Here is a 16,456-nt window from a genome sequence, read left to right on the forward strand (position 1 = left end):
CGATTTCCCCACTGTGTAGAATGCTTTAAAATGGAAAGTTATTAGCAGAAAGCTATGTCCTGAAAAAAATAAAACTAAGCAAAATAATAAAGATAACTGGGGATAAACACTTGAAATGGGGAAGCAAAGGAACCCAGTATTTTGAGGATGGTATTGTGAGTTTTTATTAACAATCTTGATAGTAGAAGCAAATTGGAGAGATTATAAGAAGAGAGAATAAAAAGAAAAACAAAAAGGTAACTGTGGAAGTGTACCCTCATTTTCTGTAGCCAAATAGGCACAATGAAATGGTGCATCTCTGACAGCTTTACAAAACTTACAGAGGCAAGATGGCAAAACACAGCCAAAATATAGGGATATGAAAATTTCAACTTCTTAGTCATCAGCTGGAATTTATTTCTATTGGTTATTAGTGAGGCAACTTAAAACTTGATTTGCCTTGTTAACAATTCCATCTGCCCAAAGATACACAAAGTAGATAAGACAGGTGGCATGGAAGATACACTTTGGGAAATATTTCTTATCAAAAGGTGGGAATTAGGGGGAAAAGCAGAAGTAACTGAAACCTGGGGAGCAGGTTAGCATGTCATCTCAGAGAAGAGTTTTGAGCCGAATCACATGTGAAGCTATTTCTAGTGTCATGGAAGACAAAGCGGCATGTCTCTTTTTTCAATCTATGTATCATTTCTTCTGTTGTTTTGGTATCTTTCAAGAATGAGAATTGGAAAAGAATGCTTTAATAGAAGCCCCATTCCTGGGTGGATAGACAGAAGAGAATAAAAGGAAGGAAGGATACTAAAATAATTATTTTAGATAATTTAAAACCAGCAAAATTTTTAAGGAGAAAAACTCAAAGGTTTATATCTTAAAATAACAGGTATAAAATGCTCGAATAATAGCTGGTTAATTTGTTTCAGTAAATTGACATAAAATCCTTTAGCAGATAAAAAAAAATTCTTAGCCTGCATTAGACTTAATAAGAAGCTGATTAATAAAAATAAATTGAAACACTTTAAAATAGGATGTTACAAACATCATAAGAATGTTTGAGAAGTTCATGTGATTCTCAAACAGCCTCAGATGAACTTGATTCCTCCATGCTCAGACTATATGAGCAACTGCTTATTTTTAGTTCAATCTAGTTTAATAACAATATATGAGCTCCACATCCTGAAATTCTCATTCTCATCTTCTTCACTTTTATGACAAATCTATTGCTTCTCTGCCTCTTTCACACCATGAAATGAAAGGACCAATAAAAAGGAATTGTGCCAAAATACTTCATAATATTTAAAAAGCATTCAGGTTTTTGCCATCCCAAACATGATCTGGTAGGATTAATGAATAATGAAATATTAATGCATATGCCTATTATTAAATGGAAAATTTCTTATAAATAATGCACACTTAAAGATTTGTAAGAAAGAACATTTTTTTCCAGTTTTGTTAGGGTTTGAGACGGGGAACTAATAATGTAAGAATTACTTAGAAATATTTATTTTTCATGAGTAGAGTGTCCATTTGAGAAACAGATAAACACAGAGCCTGGGTCTAGATTAGAGCCTGAGTTCTTTCTGTTCAAACCACTGGGATGTGCTATTGTAATATATTCACTGCCAAGAGATACATTCCTGAACAAATGATGGAATCTATCATATACAGAAAAATTGACTTCCCATCAAGTGCATAATATGAAAAGAAAAATTGTAATGAGAAGCAGTGTCAAAATGTGAAATAGTATGAAATATATTCATCATTCATGTATGAAAAAGAAAGAGTATCATCTGCCCATTGAAGACACTTAAAAGTAAATGAACAATGAGTAGAAAGGTGGTAATGTGTCCAGTTTGGATGAAAATGTTAACATTTACCTTGTGCTATATTTATTGCCTATTTTTTAACTTTAATAAGACCTGAAAGAAGGTTTCAATGAGGCCATGAAGCATAGAGTCGCCTTGGCCAAAAAATAGTAATTACAATACAGTATGGGTCAAAAAGCCACAGGCTGTTACAGTTCACATTACTATTCATCCAATCCTGCTTAAGTCTAGTATTACAACTAAAAAGAAGAACCTAAGTATTTATAAATATTTATGCATTTTGTATTGACAGTTCAGATATTTTTCTTCCTTTTTTTGAAGACCAAAAACCAAAAATCTTCAAAATGCTTTCACAGAAATGAAGACATAGACTTACTCTTTAGTCATCTTGTCACAACGAAATATACACTTAATGCTATTAATTATTAACATACTATATACTAAAGTCAATAAAATCACTGTGAGCAAAGCCAATGAATACTTCAAATGAGCTTGTCTATATCCCTAAGGTTATATGACATGTTTTCAAGGGAAAAAAAATATAAAATTGAAGAATTACTGTTTTATCTGACTTTCTGCATATCCTTTTTAAAACACAAACAGATGACATGTTTAAGATTTTAAAATATAATTTGCAAGGCAGCATACAAGTTTGAAGTACTTCTACCAGACAGGAACCTCGTTCACTTTCTGTTTTTGCTATGCACAGAGCTAACCAGATGGGAAAAACTGCTTTTGTCCTAAATTGCAAATAGTCAGATTATTCCAAAAAGTTTTAATTGTTTTTTTTTATTAAAGTATAGCTGATTTACAATGTTGTGTTAGTTTCTGGTGTACAGCGCACTGATTCAGTTATACATACACATATTCTTTTTCAATAATTGCTAATCTTTTAATGTTTTGCCCCCTTCAAAATCCTACCTTATTTTATTTAAGTATGTCCAGATTACATGTAAAAACTACCAAACTCCTAAAACCTATTAGCAACACATAGCAAAGGTAGAAAATACAATTTGTAAAACAGGGTTTAGGGTGATTTACCAAATTGAAGTCCACAGAAACTGAGTCTCGTAATTTTTAAATTATGCTAGAAAATTTCCAGAAACAGGTAACTAATGGGAGACACAATGAATGTCTTCTCACATATAAAGACCTCTAATCTGAAAGAAGCAGTGGAAAAAAAACAGCTGCATAACCTCAGAAACAAATCTGATCCATTGGTAGAATCTCATAGGATAGATTTTCACCCAAGACAAGAAAAAAAAACTGTTTTAATAATTTAAAATATCTAATTATGTATTTGCCTGAGGTTCTCTTTCAGTTGGGATAGTCAATAAAAATCCGACAGCTATCTGTCAGGGTTGCTGTAGAAAATAATTTCTTCCTAACAGTTGAGGTGGAAAAAGAACCACTAATGGCCCTTAAAATTCTGAATCCCGTGGTTTCAAGATAACACCTGTAGGAAAATTGTTGCCTGTCTGATTTGCCCTTTTCTTTCTTTTTTGGATTAAGGAAAACCAGGTAGCTGGATGTCTTTGACAACTCGGAATAGATTGTAAATGATTAAGATATGTTTGAAATGGTTTAAAATTTAAGAAAAAAAAAACAGCATTAGCCGGGATGTAGGAAAATGGAAATTTTCATGTCATATTGATGTGAAAGTAAAGTATTGAAAATATTCTACAGGATCCTGGGGTAGTGCATGAGCATGTCGTGGCCCAAAAACAGAATTCTGAGAAATTTTTCTCCTAAGAACCATCAAACAAGGTTATCTCTCAAAGTTATTCACTGGAGAATATTCATGTTAGTCTTATTTATAGTGGCTGTGAGTTTTAACTTAGTGTTATCTGATAATGAAATAAATTATATTATATTAAATAAATTATAGTATGTAGGATATCAGGCAGTCCTAAAATTAATAATGTGAAACTAATGTTATTTACACAAAAAGATGAAACTGTTCAATTGCGTAAAACAAAATCTCTTTCTGTGATCAGACACACATCAGTACACGTGCACCCACAGACACAAAGTTAGACTCACAGTTAAATAAGGCTGCTGATTTCTGTGTTTCTCCCTGCACTTCTCTGTCTTGGTAACTCTGTTAAATGGGCATGTATTATTTTAATAAATAATGATGGATTTATTTTTACAGATTGTTTAAAAATCTCATGACAGTTGATCTTATGGGAAGAGGATCTAAGAAAAACAGAATACATAAAATAGTTTTACTGATGTGGTACAAGTCAGCGTGTGAGATTAATGTGCAAACATCAGTTGTGTTTCTATGTATGAGCAATGTACAATCTGAAAATGAGATTAAGAGAACAATTCCATTCATAACAGCAGCAAAAAGAATAAAATGCTTGGAAATATATTTAACAAATTAAATAAATAATGAGTGAGTTCCCACTGCATCGTAGGCCCTGTTTAATCACTGACTCACAAGGGAGATCAGAGTCCCCGCCCCCATGGAGCATCCATACAGGTGGTTTACCTTGTTTTAAATATTCCAGATAATGTTGCAGTGCATTTCCTTTAAAAGTAACTTTGTATACTTAAACAAATACCTGTTAGATGGTTTCCTAGAATTGCTATATTATAAAGCATACAAGTTTTAAAATTGTTATCAATATGGTTAACAGTCCTGGCAAAATATGGTACCAATAACACTCTTTCTCACAGTCTTTGAGAGAAGACTACTATTTTAAACACTAGAAAACTGAGCATATAACTCTACTTAAATCTAAATATTCTTAAATAATTCAAATTTTGGACTAAGATTGATATCAAAGGGAATGATATATCTTCTGAATTAAAAAAAAAGAAATAAAAAAAATCCTTAAAACTAGTATTCATGTAAAATAGTCCAAGAAGTAAAGATCTTCCTTGTTGAAAGCCAGAAATAATTGCATTTGCTACTGAATTTTCCAGGAAATCATTCTTCATGTATAAAATGAGAAAGGTTGCATCATATTTCTTTTCAAAACTGAATCAAGTAAAAAAAATTAAATCAGATCTTTGAAAGAAAGCCGCCCACCAAAAAGGAAATTGCCTTCCCTCACTTGAAAATATAGCAGTATGTTACCTCATTAAAACGCCAATATGTAAGGTATATGTGGTTGGTTAAGAAGAAATAAAAACTCTTGTCAACCCTGAGGTTAGCAGGCTTTGTAAAGTGACGTAGCCTAGAAGTAGAGGATTATTTAGTGCACTGAAAGGTAAAAGGAAGGCCATCAAAAATAAAACCTCCCCATTAAGCATGAATCAAATGCCCAACTTAACGTACACGTTCATAATCAAGCAAGCTTCAAAATGTGCAAGAAAAAAAAATCAAAGTCCAATACAGAAAAATCTGTAAACACTTATTCCAACATTGAGTACACAACACATAATATTACTTAAGTCCCCAAAGATTTGGTTTAATATATTTTCCTATATTAGTGCTTGTAAATATAGGTGAAAGTAATGTGTTTTTATATTGCTTTTGGAATTATTCCCAATTACCACACAGTGATTTTTTTGTGTTCTCGAAACTATCTTTAAAATATATGTACCCTGGAGTTATTACACCAACAATTATTCTTACAAGATATCTTTACAATATGAAAAAAATTTGAAAGCATTTTGTGTAGGTAGTCCACAAAAATTAACTGTCATCACTGTTAGCAACTATTTAAAAAACAAACCAAGAAGCAGACTTCTCCCCACCACCCATTTCAACCAGTATCTATGTAAGAGTCAAAGGACTGGTAAACACAGAGGAGACAAAATAGCCTCATGATCCTACTTTTTTTTTTTAACCAAAAAACAGATGCGACTAGTCCAAGAAGCTACACGTTGCCACTGTCTATGCATCCACTATATTTGATATTAATAAAAGCATCACTATGTTTCTACCTATCGACTCTATCGACTCTATTTCTATTTTAGCGATCTAATATGTTACGCCATTTCCTGATCTCTATTTCTGAACACCCTCTCTTATGTCATCTTTTAAAATAAAACATTATTTCTCTCTTCATGGGTGGGCATCAGTCTCTTAAAGCAGAAAAAGCACTGGAATTGGGGGAAAGGCTTAAATGTGACCTCCTTCCACTTTCATAAAGCTATGAACAAGAAACACATATTTTCATTGTGGACTTACTTCCTCATCAGTACAATATGGTCCTCACCTGAACTAACCTCTCTCTCAAACAGATTGTGAAGACAAACTGATATACTTCACACAAATGAATGCTCCTTGAAAACAAAAATAAAACTAGATACACAAAAATATATGTGTGTGTGTGTGTGTATATATATATATATATATGTATATATAAAACTATATATATGTAACTATATATAGCTTATTTAAATACTGCACATATATAGAACAACAATTTCAATCTGACCATGGGGCCAGTTTATAAGATCATACATGAATCAATTATATAACACATCAGGGAAATAGGACAAACTGTTCCTTTCACCAGTGTCTTTTTACAAGTAAACACAGATACACACACCAGTATTCACCTACCAAGATGGTCCCAGAAAATTGAGAAAATTCATGGTGACACTGAATGCTACCTATCATTCAAAATACAACAATGAAGGCATTTAAGGGGCATCTAGTTCCAGCTATGATGGAATAATGGATACTGGATTTAGGTAGCTCATTTATTATCTAAAAATTTACAAATTAAAAAAAAAAAAAGCATGACATCAACTGGGGAGAAAGCATTCAAAATACATCTATCTGACAAAAGACCAATATCCCAAATATCCGTCATTTCTACAATTCAGAAAGCAGAGGACAACCCAATTTAATTAAAAAAAAATTGGGCCAATGATTTTACCGGACACTTCATCAAAGATGACATATGAAAGGTTAATAAGTACATGAAAAGATACTAAATATTTTAATTATGAAGAAGATGCCTGAAGACCAGAAATGAGGTGTCAATATGCACCCACTAAAATGGCAAAAATTAAAATACTGATGGTATAAAATATTGATAAGAATGTGGTGTGGCAGGAGCTCTCACATACTGCTTTGGGGAACACCAAATGGTACAGTCATTTGGAGAACTGTTTGGTTGTTTCTTTTAAGGCTGAATATATGCTTCGCATATGACCCAGAAATTCCACTCCTAGGTATTACAAAAAAATTAATGAATATAAATGTCAACAAAATATTTGTACACAAATGTTGATACTCTTATCCATAATAGTCAAAATCTCATATAACCCAAATGTCTTATACTGGTGAATAGATAAACAATTGTGGGGTATTCATAAAACGGAAGACCCCTCGGTCATTACAGGACCATTGACGCAAGCAACAACATGAATGAATCTCGAAAATACTATGCTAAGCAAGAAAGTTAGATAAGGAAGACTGCACACTTGACGATTCCATTTATATGAAGTTCTAGGGCGGGAAACACATCTAGTGACAGAAATCAGTGGTTGCCTGAGGTGGAGGCGGAGGCTGGGAATTAACTGCAAAGTGTTCCAGGGAACGTTCTGGGGAGATAAAGATGTTCAGTAGCTTGATCAGGATGCTTGTTTCGCTAGGATGTTTCGCTAGGATGTTTCGCTAGGGATACAGGTGTTAAAAACACATCGAACTGTACACTCAGATTGGGTGCATTTTGGGTATGTGATATATGCCTTAATAAAGTCGATTTTAAAAGTCATCAAAGAAAGTGAATAAGGAAAGGCATAGAACTGGATCTTCAGAGATGACACAGAGTTATCATTCTGCTGCATATTAGACACTTGATAAACATGCACTGGATGGATTTATTATGTAACTAAAGTAAGCAACCACTATTTCTCACAGTTTATAGATAGAGATTAAGATATTGTAATTCAGGGAGCCACAAAAGTAGTCAAAATGAACACTTTTCATAGGTCACAAGGCTAATAAATTATATTCCTACCATGATTCAAGTAATTCCTAATATAATGATGTTTCCATATAAATTATCTGCACAATTCAAATCCAGTTGTAAGTAATTAACTTCACGGAGTTCCCAAAAATACTTACACTGACATTGTGTTTTAAAAAGAATATTGCTTGAAATAAGTCAGTCTGGGCCTTGGAAATCTTGCAGTATAAAGAGCATGTTTAAAAGAATGGTATTTGTTACATTGTAATTTTTAACTATAGGCCCACCCTGTGAATAAACATCGAATATTTTAAATATTTACTAGAATTGCCCCATATCAAGGTTGGAATGAATTTATTCTCTTCCCCATGCAACACTTCAAATTTTTCCATATCCAATTTAATGTAATGGAAAGTAACACCATAAAAATGAAGGCGTGTTTGCTGTGACAAAGGAGAGGACAGTCTAAAAGAGAATAAAATGCATGTACACAAATAAATATTACATGTGGCTTATTGAACATTCTGGACTTAGAAGGGCACAGGTAGAAGACAGCTTCATTCTTCCCCACCTGTCTATTCACACCAGCTTTCCTGAGCTGTTTTGCTTACAACTGGATAAAATTTGGGGCATTTTCTTAGTTTATTCACTAATGTCCAGGTAAATTATTTTTAAACCTGATTATTACGTGAGTTCTGGAATAACCCATAAAAGTCGATTGTGAAATTAGATGCATGTAAGTCAGAGATCTTAACCTCATCTCAAGCTTTGCTAATAATTTCAAGGACATAAACAACTAGCAAACACAAAGCAGAAGGAAGCCTGAAGATCGAGGGTGTCTCCCTGTGTCCTTCCCTGTGTCAAAAACACACCTCTCCGGCCTGGAATAATCAGAGTTCTCAAAAATACAGCTGGGAGCATTTAAATCATGAAATATTGTCATTTTATACCCCAGGGGGTTGTAGAGCTTACATGGCACTCTTTATAGAGACATGCCTCACAGATTCATAGATTCCAGGTTTATATTTTATAAATAAACAACTCGGTGGGCTAATTCTTTTCTGGTCCCTGATGACACCTGAAGCAAGTCCTATCACTTTTGTCTTGGATAATTAATAGTCCTCTCATCATTTTATTCATACTGTGCAGTACTTTAGAAAGGAGAAATCAAATTTTTGAAAAATAACACTTTTTGGATAAAATATAGATCTCAAGTAGGGTATGAAACTGGTAAGAAACTAAAAGCAAATTATAGGCAGCAGGGAGGGTACAGCTCAAGTGGTAGAGTGCATGCTTAGAATGCATGAGGTCCTGGGTTCAATCCCCAGTACCTCATCCAAACATGAATAAATCTAATTACCTCCCCCTCATAAAAACAAGCAAAAACAAATTATAGGCAATTTAATATAGACAATGGGAATACAAAACTCCTAAGACACTTTCCTCAAAGAACTTACATTAATTCTGAGAAGAAAGAATTTTGCCTCAAAGACAGTGTATGTTAATATTACATGTTGACAATTTCACCAAATGAGTGAAAGGTGTTCTTTAAAGGTTCAAAAAAATGACCTGTCTTAAATTTCATGAAAGAGGTGAAATGTTAATTGGACTAAAGAATGATTAAAGAATGACCAAAATCCAGAGCAGTGGTGATGAGGGTTATCGTTCTGGGTGAAGCAAATTCTGTATGAAAAAGTGAGGAGACTAATATGGAAGGCACACAGGGGCACTGCAAATAAATTGTGTTTGGAAGGAGGGAGTCGTGTGTGATATGTGGGAAAAGGTGGGATGGGCCAGAATCTATAAGATTTTAAATGATGAGTTACGAATGTGGACTCCAGTCCATTGGGCAGAGATAGTCACTGGTGGTTTGGATCCAGACAGGGATATGCATAGAGCAATGTTCTAGGAGGTGTAATCTAGCTGAAGTACATGGAACAGATTAGGGAAGACAGACTCCATTTGTTGGTGAATTAGAATTAGCAGTCAATAGGTGAGGTCAAAAAAGCAAGAACTGCTAAGAAATGTCATCTCTAAGAGAAGTTGTAAAAGTTGCAATCTAGCAACAGCCTTAATGTGGAATAAAACAGAACGCCTTAGATTACAAAGATAACACCGTTGTCATTGTCAACGATACAGAACAATGGAAGGTACGGGAAAGCTGTTCACTTGAGGCGAGAATGAACACCCCAAAACATGTCTGGCAAGTGGTTTTAAATGTGGGGTGGAAGCCCAGGAGAGAGACCACAGCTGCTACGGATTCCGCTGTAAAGAGGCAACTGAGGCTTTGAGCCATGCTGATGTGATGAGGGAGGAAAATAAACCAGTAGTGCATGAGTCACGATTATGAAACAGGAAGTAGAGGCAATGGAGACAGCTCTACTGAATAAAACCAGAAGAAACACACTGTCTTGGACCCACTGGAGCCAGGATATAAGGGGAGAAGGGGTCTGGCCTGCCAGAGCCCAGGCACCTGGGGCAGATCGTAGCAAAGCTTCTGACGGTAACACGGAAGTCAAGTACGACATGATCAGACAGAAGCTGCAATCAAGGAGGAAAATCCGTGGAGGAAAGATGCCACAGGTGGTCTGGAGGCTTGGTTGTGCATATTCCCACTGAGACGCTAGGGTGGATTTTTATTGTTGCCAGATAGCAATGTGGTGCCACAGAATCCAGGAGGAGTGAATGTTTAAGAAAGAGAGGGTGCTTACCAGTGCTAACGACGTAAGGAGATTAAGGAAAATAGCCTACTGACCAACTTTCTAAGCAAAAATATTATATATAGAAAAGTGCTTCCAAAGTGTTCCAAGTTTGTTCTATTAAATGTCCATCAGGATGCAACTTTTGCTACTCACAAACCTTCTGTGAACCTCATCCACATCCTGGTCAAATACTCAAAAAATGCTGAATTGGTGGAGTAGAAATTCATAATAATTTGCTCAAATAGAAGTACAGCATAACTTCAGATGGATTTTCGTTGAGTAATGATTTCAATATTTAGACAGTTACTAAAGCTGGTATTTTAGAGATAGAAATGCATCTATTAACATGCTACCTTTCAATTTTTTGGAGAATTTAATATACATCTTAATAAATAGATGTCAAAATTTATCAACTATGGGATAGAATATGCTATCAAGTACCATCAACATAAGAATTGAATGACATGTTTCCTAATTGTTTTTATAATTCCATAAAATGTCAAATATAAGAGGAAAGAAAGTATTGTTTTTCCCCCTTTCTCTTCTGAGGGACGGTATAATAATCTTCAGGAGCTGGATAGTGTAGACAGATGACCTGATTAATTCACACTTTTCTGTTTTGCTATGCATGAATGACAACAGAAAATCCTTGCCATTACTTTATTTCTTACAGTTGCCATGGTAGTATTTCTCTTCTGGACTAAAAATAAATCCATTTGAGTCACTTGACTTCTTTACTTCAGAATATTTGTGTATACCAAGAAGATTTAAGGGAAACTCAAGACTTAAGGGAACTACCATCAAATACCATGAACTAATATCAGAATAACAATAGCTCTAAATATAATAAAGTAATGTTGACCTAGTTGATAGACAGGTCACTTAAGCAGTAAATTATCATAAAGCAGAAAAATTCATACAATGTAATGTAAGTATTTTATGTTGGGGGAACACATTAGAATATATAGACAATTTATTTCAGACATATGGAAAATTAAATTTTCATGTATTGAAATGAGTAAATATTGATATTGGTAAATACAAGCACAGCTTAAAAATCTATACAGGCATACCTTGGCGATATTGTGGGTTCAGTTCCAGACCACTGCAATATAGCAAATATTGCAAGAAAGCAAGTCACACAAATTTTTTGGTTTCCCGGTGTATATATAAAAGTTATGTTTACCATATACTGTAGTTTATTATGCATTCAATAGTATTATGTCTAAAAAAGCAATTAAGGTACATACTTTAATTTTAAAAAGACTTTCTTCCTAAAAATTGCAACCATCATCTGAGCCATCAGCAAGTCATAATTGTTTTGCCAGTGGAGGGTTTGAAATATCCTGAGAATTACCAAAATGTGACACAGAGACATGAAGTGAGCACAGGCTGTTGGAAAAACAATGTTGGTAGACTTGCTCCATGCCGAGTTACCACAACCCTCAATTTGTAAAAAATGAAATATCTGCAAAGCACAATAAAATGAAATGCAATAAAACTAGGTATTCTTGTACTTGGAATCAGTGATAAAGATGTATTCTACCTAGCGTAATGGTTAATTTTATACATCACCCTAACTGGGCCATGGTGTGCCCAGATATTAAGTTAAATGTTATTCTGGATGTATCTGGAAGGGTGTTTCCAGAGGAGACTGACATTTGAATTGGTAGACTGAGTAAAACAGATTGCCTTCCCCAGTGGGTGGGCCTCATCCAAGCCACTGAAGGCCTGGATAGAGCACAACTCCAGGGAGGAGAGAATTGCTCTCTGCCTGATGGTCTTCGAGCTGGGACCTGGGGCTTCTTGCCTTTGGACTCAAACTTGGACAGAAACTTAATACCGTAGACTCTCTTGGTTTTCAGACTCCCAGACTCAGACTGAAACTCTACCACTGGCTCTCCTAGGACTTCAGCTTGCCAACTGGAGATCCTGAGACTTTTAATCTCTATAAGCATGAGCCAATTCCTTATAACAAATCTCTTTAGATAGATGGATAGATAGATAGATAGGTAGATAGATAGATAGATAGATAGATAGATAGATAGATAGATAGATAGATAGATAGACAGACAGACAGAGCTATGTATCTCCTATTGGTTCTGTTTCCCTGAAGTAACCAGACTAATACACCTAATAACACTATTTTCCCCTCATTTCTTTCTCAGCAATTCTTTAAAACAAATTTTGAAACATTTCTTTTTAATTAGCACATAGTTCAAGAAGAAAACTGCAAAAGTTGTCTCCGTTCCCAAAGTCATATAATTAAAGTGAAAACTAAAGTACAGCGGAGAATGAAACAGTGGAAACGTCGTCTAACTTGGAGTGAGAATTCTGCTGACCTGGATTCCAGTCCTGACTGCTTCCTTATTAACTTTCCGAGCTGCAATTACTGCATCTGTGAATTAATGAGTTTGGAACAAGTGGATGTTTTTCAAGCTTCTCTTCGTGACACAACTCTTTCTTCAGATGAAAATTCGTGTGGAAAAGCAATATATTTTACATTTTACATAAACAAATAAAGTAGAGAGAGTGTCCGTCCAATAAACTAGCACCGTGGGAGGCAAATTGAACAGCCCTGAACCAGCTGGGGCCACCCAGTTTTACCACTGGGACATCCTCAAACTCGTCATGTTCTATTAATCATAAAAGCATCATGTATTGACACCTGGGCTGCATACTTTATATACTTTATTTCACTTATTCATCTAAAACTAGATGAAAAATGAGGAACAATTCATTAATTTGCCCAATCATCAGACAGTAAATGATAGAGCCAGAATTCAAACCCAGGACACTTTGATTCCAAAGCCCATACTGTTTCTCAGAAGTGTTACCATTTGTTAAATAAGTACAAGGTACCAGGCACTGTGCTCGATTCATACTCATAATGGTCACATCAGTTGAGTATTATTATCCTCATCTTGCAGGTGTGGAAACTAAGACTTGGATAAAGTAGGTCATCTATTCATGGTCACACTTTCAAAGGTGATTTATGTCTCTCTTTTCTTTAGCATCTGTAAGGGCACCAGTAAGCTGTTCCCTCGCAGTTTAGAACTTTTCAACCCACTTGCATTCTATTATCATTAGTGATAAACATTTGCTCTTCCCAGAGGCTGTTAGATATGCATGGTGAACATTCGTTCGTGTGCATGTTTGTGTGTGTGTGTGTGTGTGTGTGTATTTCAAAGCTAGGCGCTGTGGTGCCCTGTAGGGCTACAAGGTAGAGAACACACAGTTCTTCTCTTTCAGAGACACAGCCTCATTCCTTTGTAATAGTATTCTCAGACTGCTTAAGAGGTGAAAGATAATCATTATTATATTGAATCTATAAATAAATTCCACCAAAAATACAAAGTGATCACCAAATGAATGGAAACATTTTAAAATGGGTTATTTTTTAAAAATTAGTAGATATTTAACCTTTATTTCACATTTTCTATAAATATTGCAGTAATCGCCATCTTTTTTAGAATTCTGAACATTGACTATTAACATTCTAAACATCCATACAGTCAATTGCCTGAATAGAGAAAACCTGAACCTCCTAGAGTAAGCAAACATGTCAGACAATCAAAGAAAGTAGTTTTAAAATCTACAAATGAAAGAAGACTTCATTTTAGATTTTTCCTAACTTAGAGCCTCTTCAGTTTCTCACAAATAGAACATAAAGAGAAAGTGATTTTAAAGAGATATTGAGCCTCATATATTAAAAATAAAGTGCTGGATTTCATCCAGAAGCAAACTGGTAATTGTGTTAAAATGTGGATGCTGAAATCTCTCCCTGAGCTGCCTCTTGAAGTTGACCAGGTCATGCTAGCGACTGCCAAAAATCCAAAATTGGCACTTTTTAAGTCAGTGCATAGGGGTTGGCCAGCTGGAAAATTGCCCGAGGAGTTCCAATAATTTGAAAATCATCAACATAAATTTTCTCCCTAAAAAGAATGCTTCTTCTGGGGGAAACTGAACTGCTCTTCCAGAGGGCTGTTGACACATAGGTTCTTCACCGACAGCACATCCAGGAATTGGCCTGAATTTATGCTTACAGATCCAAAATTGACACCCACTTGGAAAGAATGGAAATGAGCACAGCCCCATTTCCTAAGAAATAAAGAGTCTTGGTTAAAAAAAAAGAGAGAAAATCCATAGTAATGTTTGACAGAGGGCTTAATTCTGGGTGAGAGTTCTCCATCTGCACTAGAATCTTTTACCAATGATTCTTTAAATAGCTCTTGGTGGAAAATCACAGTGATTTCTGGCATAATTGAGAATGGAGTTAAGGAATTAACTAGTTTTTCCTAGCAAAGTTGCCATTAATGCTGAGAAAAAGGCTTTACCATAAGTAACTTCATGTTACCTGACCAAATTGTACCGTATATTAAACACTAAACCAGTAGCATCTTTAAAAGGCTTATCGAAGGGTAGCCAGCATCCTTATCACACAACTTCTGGAATGTTCTATCTCTAAAATCAAGTCACGTAAGTTATTTATGGAGCAATATTGCAGGGCTCTCTTTGATCAACTTATGCCCTCCTGTCAGAGAATTCTCAACACAGTGATGGGTTTTGTTTTTTCCTGCTTATTTTCATTTGCTCTGTGATCTTTTCAACCCCAAGAATTCATATTCATGAAGTGGATGATAATCATCAAAATTTTCTAAAACACTTCCTTGGAAGACACAGCCAGACAGAGTGACGACAAGATGCAGAGGAGACAAAAGTCTGAGAGCTGACACTAGGATTCACTCACACACTGTGTTTTAAAGGAATGCTGGGAAATGGTCTTTATTTAATGTTTAGATATGCGTTTAATTAACCAGAAGTTCATTTTTTTTTCCTGTGAATGAAACAGTGGAGAAAGTCAACATACCCATTTAGTGAATTGACACTGGTACATTAAAACGCTCTACAAACCATAACTGATAAATAACAAGGACCTGCTATATAGCACAGGGATCTATATCCAATATTCTTTTTTTTTTTAACCGTGAACACAGTCTCCCACTATCACATTTTATGCAGTCGAGTTTGGGGAAATCGCGGGGGTCAGCACATCCAGAGTGCAATGGATAAACCTCTTTCTGGGAAAACCAGCTTCCTGATCATGGTATCTCCCCTGTCAGGTAAGCACCAATATCTTTTGATAACCTATAATGGAAAAGAATGTGAAAGAGAACATATATATATATATATATATATATATATATATATATATATATACATACATATATAACTAATTCACTTGGCTGTACACCTAAAACATTGTAAATCAACTATATTTCAATTTAAAAAAATAAAAAGAAAACTCACCTTTGCTAAGAATTTCCAACAGGATCAAGTATGTAGTGTCCTGAGTGGGGGACTTGGGACATATGCTGGTGGCAGGGATGAGGCAGGGTGACCTACACTTGAAAACTTTATTACCTTATATCTTTGTTTAAATTGAACACAGGGGTTTAGATTTTGTTGTTTGTATTTACATGTACAATTACATGTATATTATCACAAACAGATCCGTATCTGGGGTGTCTTTCAAAAATAATCACAGGTATAGTATACAAAACAATAGAATTTGACTTTGAAAATATTGAATGTTTTGAAATATTGGCATTTTTAATCCATTCTATTGACATAAATGAGCAGGATTAAATAGATATTTGCATGCTTACCCAAAATGTCAGGCAATTATACAGAATAAGTGTAGTGAAGTATCCTTTATACAAAATAATTTAAAATAGTACTTTTGGAAAAACTATTCTATAAACCTAGAAAAAAATAAAATAATGCTTTATGATAACATAGTATTTTTACATAAATCATGCTAATTGATTCTGACATCAGTCTGTCGAGTGACTAGGAAGGAATTATTAGTTCAAATTTATAGATGAGGAAACAGGTGCTGTTGTTTAATTGCTGGGATGGCGGGGGAGCCGCAGGGATGAATCGCCAAGAATGGCGTGATGGAAGTGATAGTGCTGGGAAGAAAGTGATCCGTGTGAGTGTGAAAGCAGAGACCAGGGGACAGTGGCCAGAAGTAGAAGTCGCATTTACA

The 16,456-nt window shown here is 34.9% G+C and overlaps 1 pseudogene; it reads right to left on the bottom strand.

Annotated features, from left to right (window-relative positions):
• Positions 1–15,386: 15,386 nt before the first annotated feature.
• LOC116286044 (U1 spliceosomal RNA) lies at positions 15,387–15,535 on the bottom strand (annotated as a pseudogene).
• Positions 15,536–16,456: the final 921 nt, after the last annotated feature.

Source organism: Vicugna pacos, chromosome 29 (genome assembly GCF_048564905.1).
Source record: "Vicugna pacos chromosome 29, VicPac4, whole genome shotgun sequence".
NCBI classification, from domain to species: Eukaryota; Metazoa; Chordata; class Mammalia; order Artiodactyla; family Camelidae; genus Vicugna; species Vicugna pacos.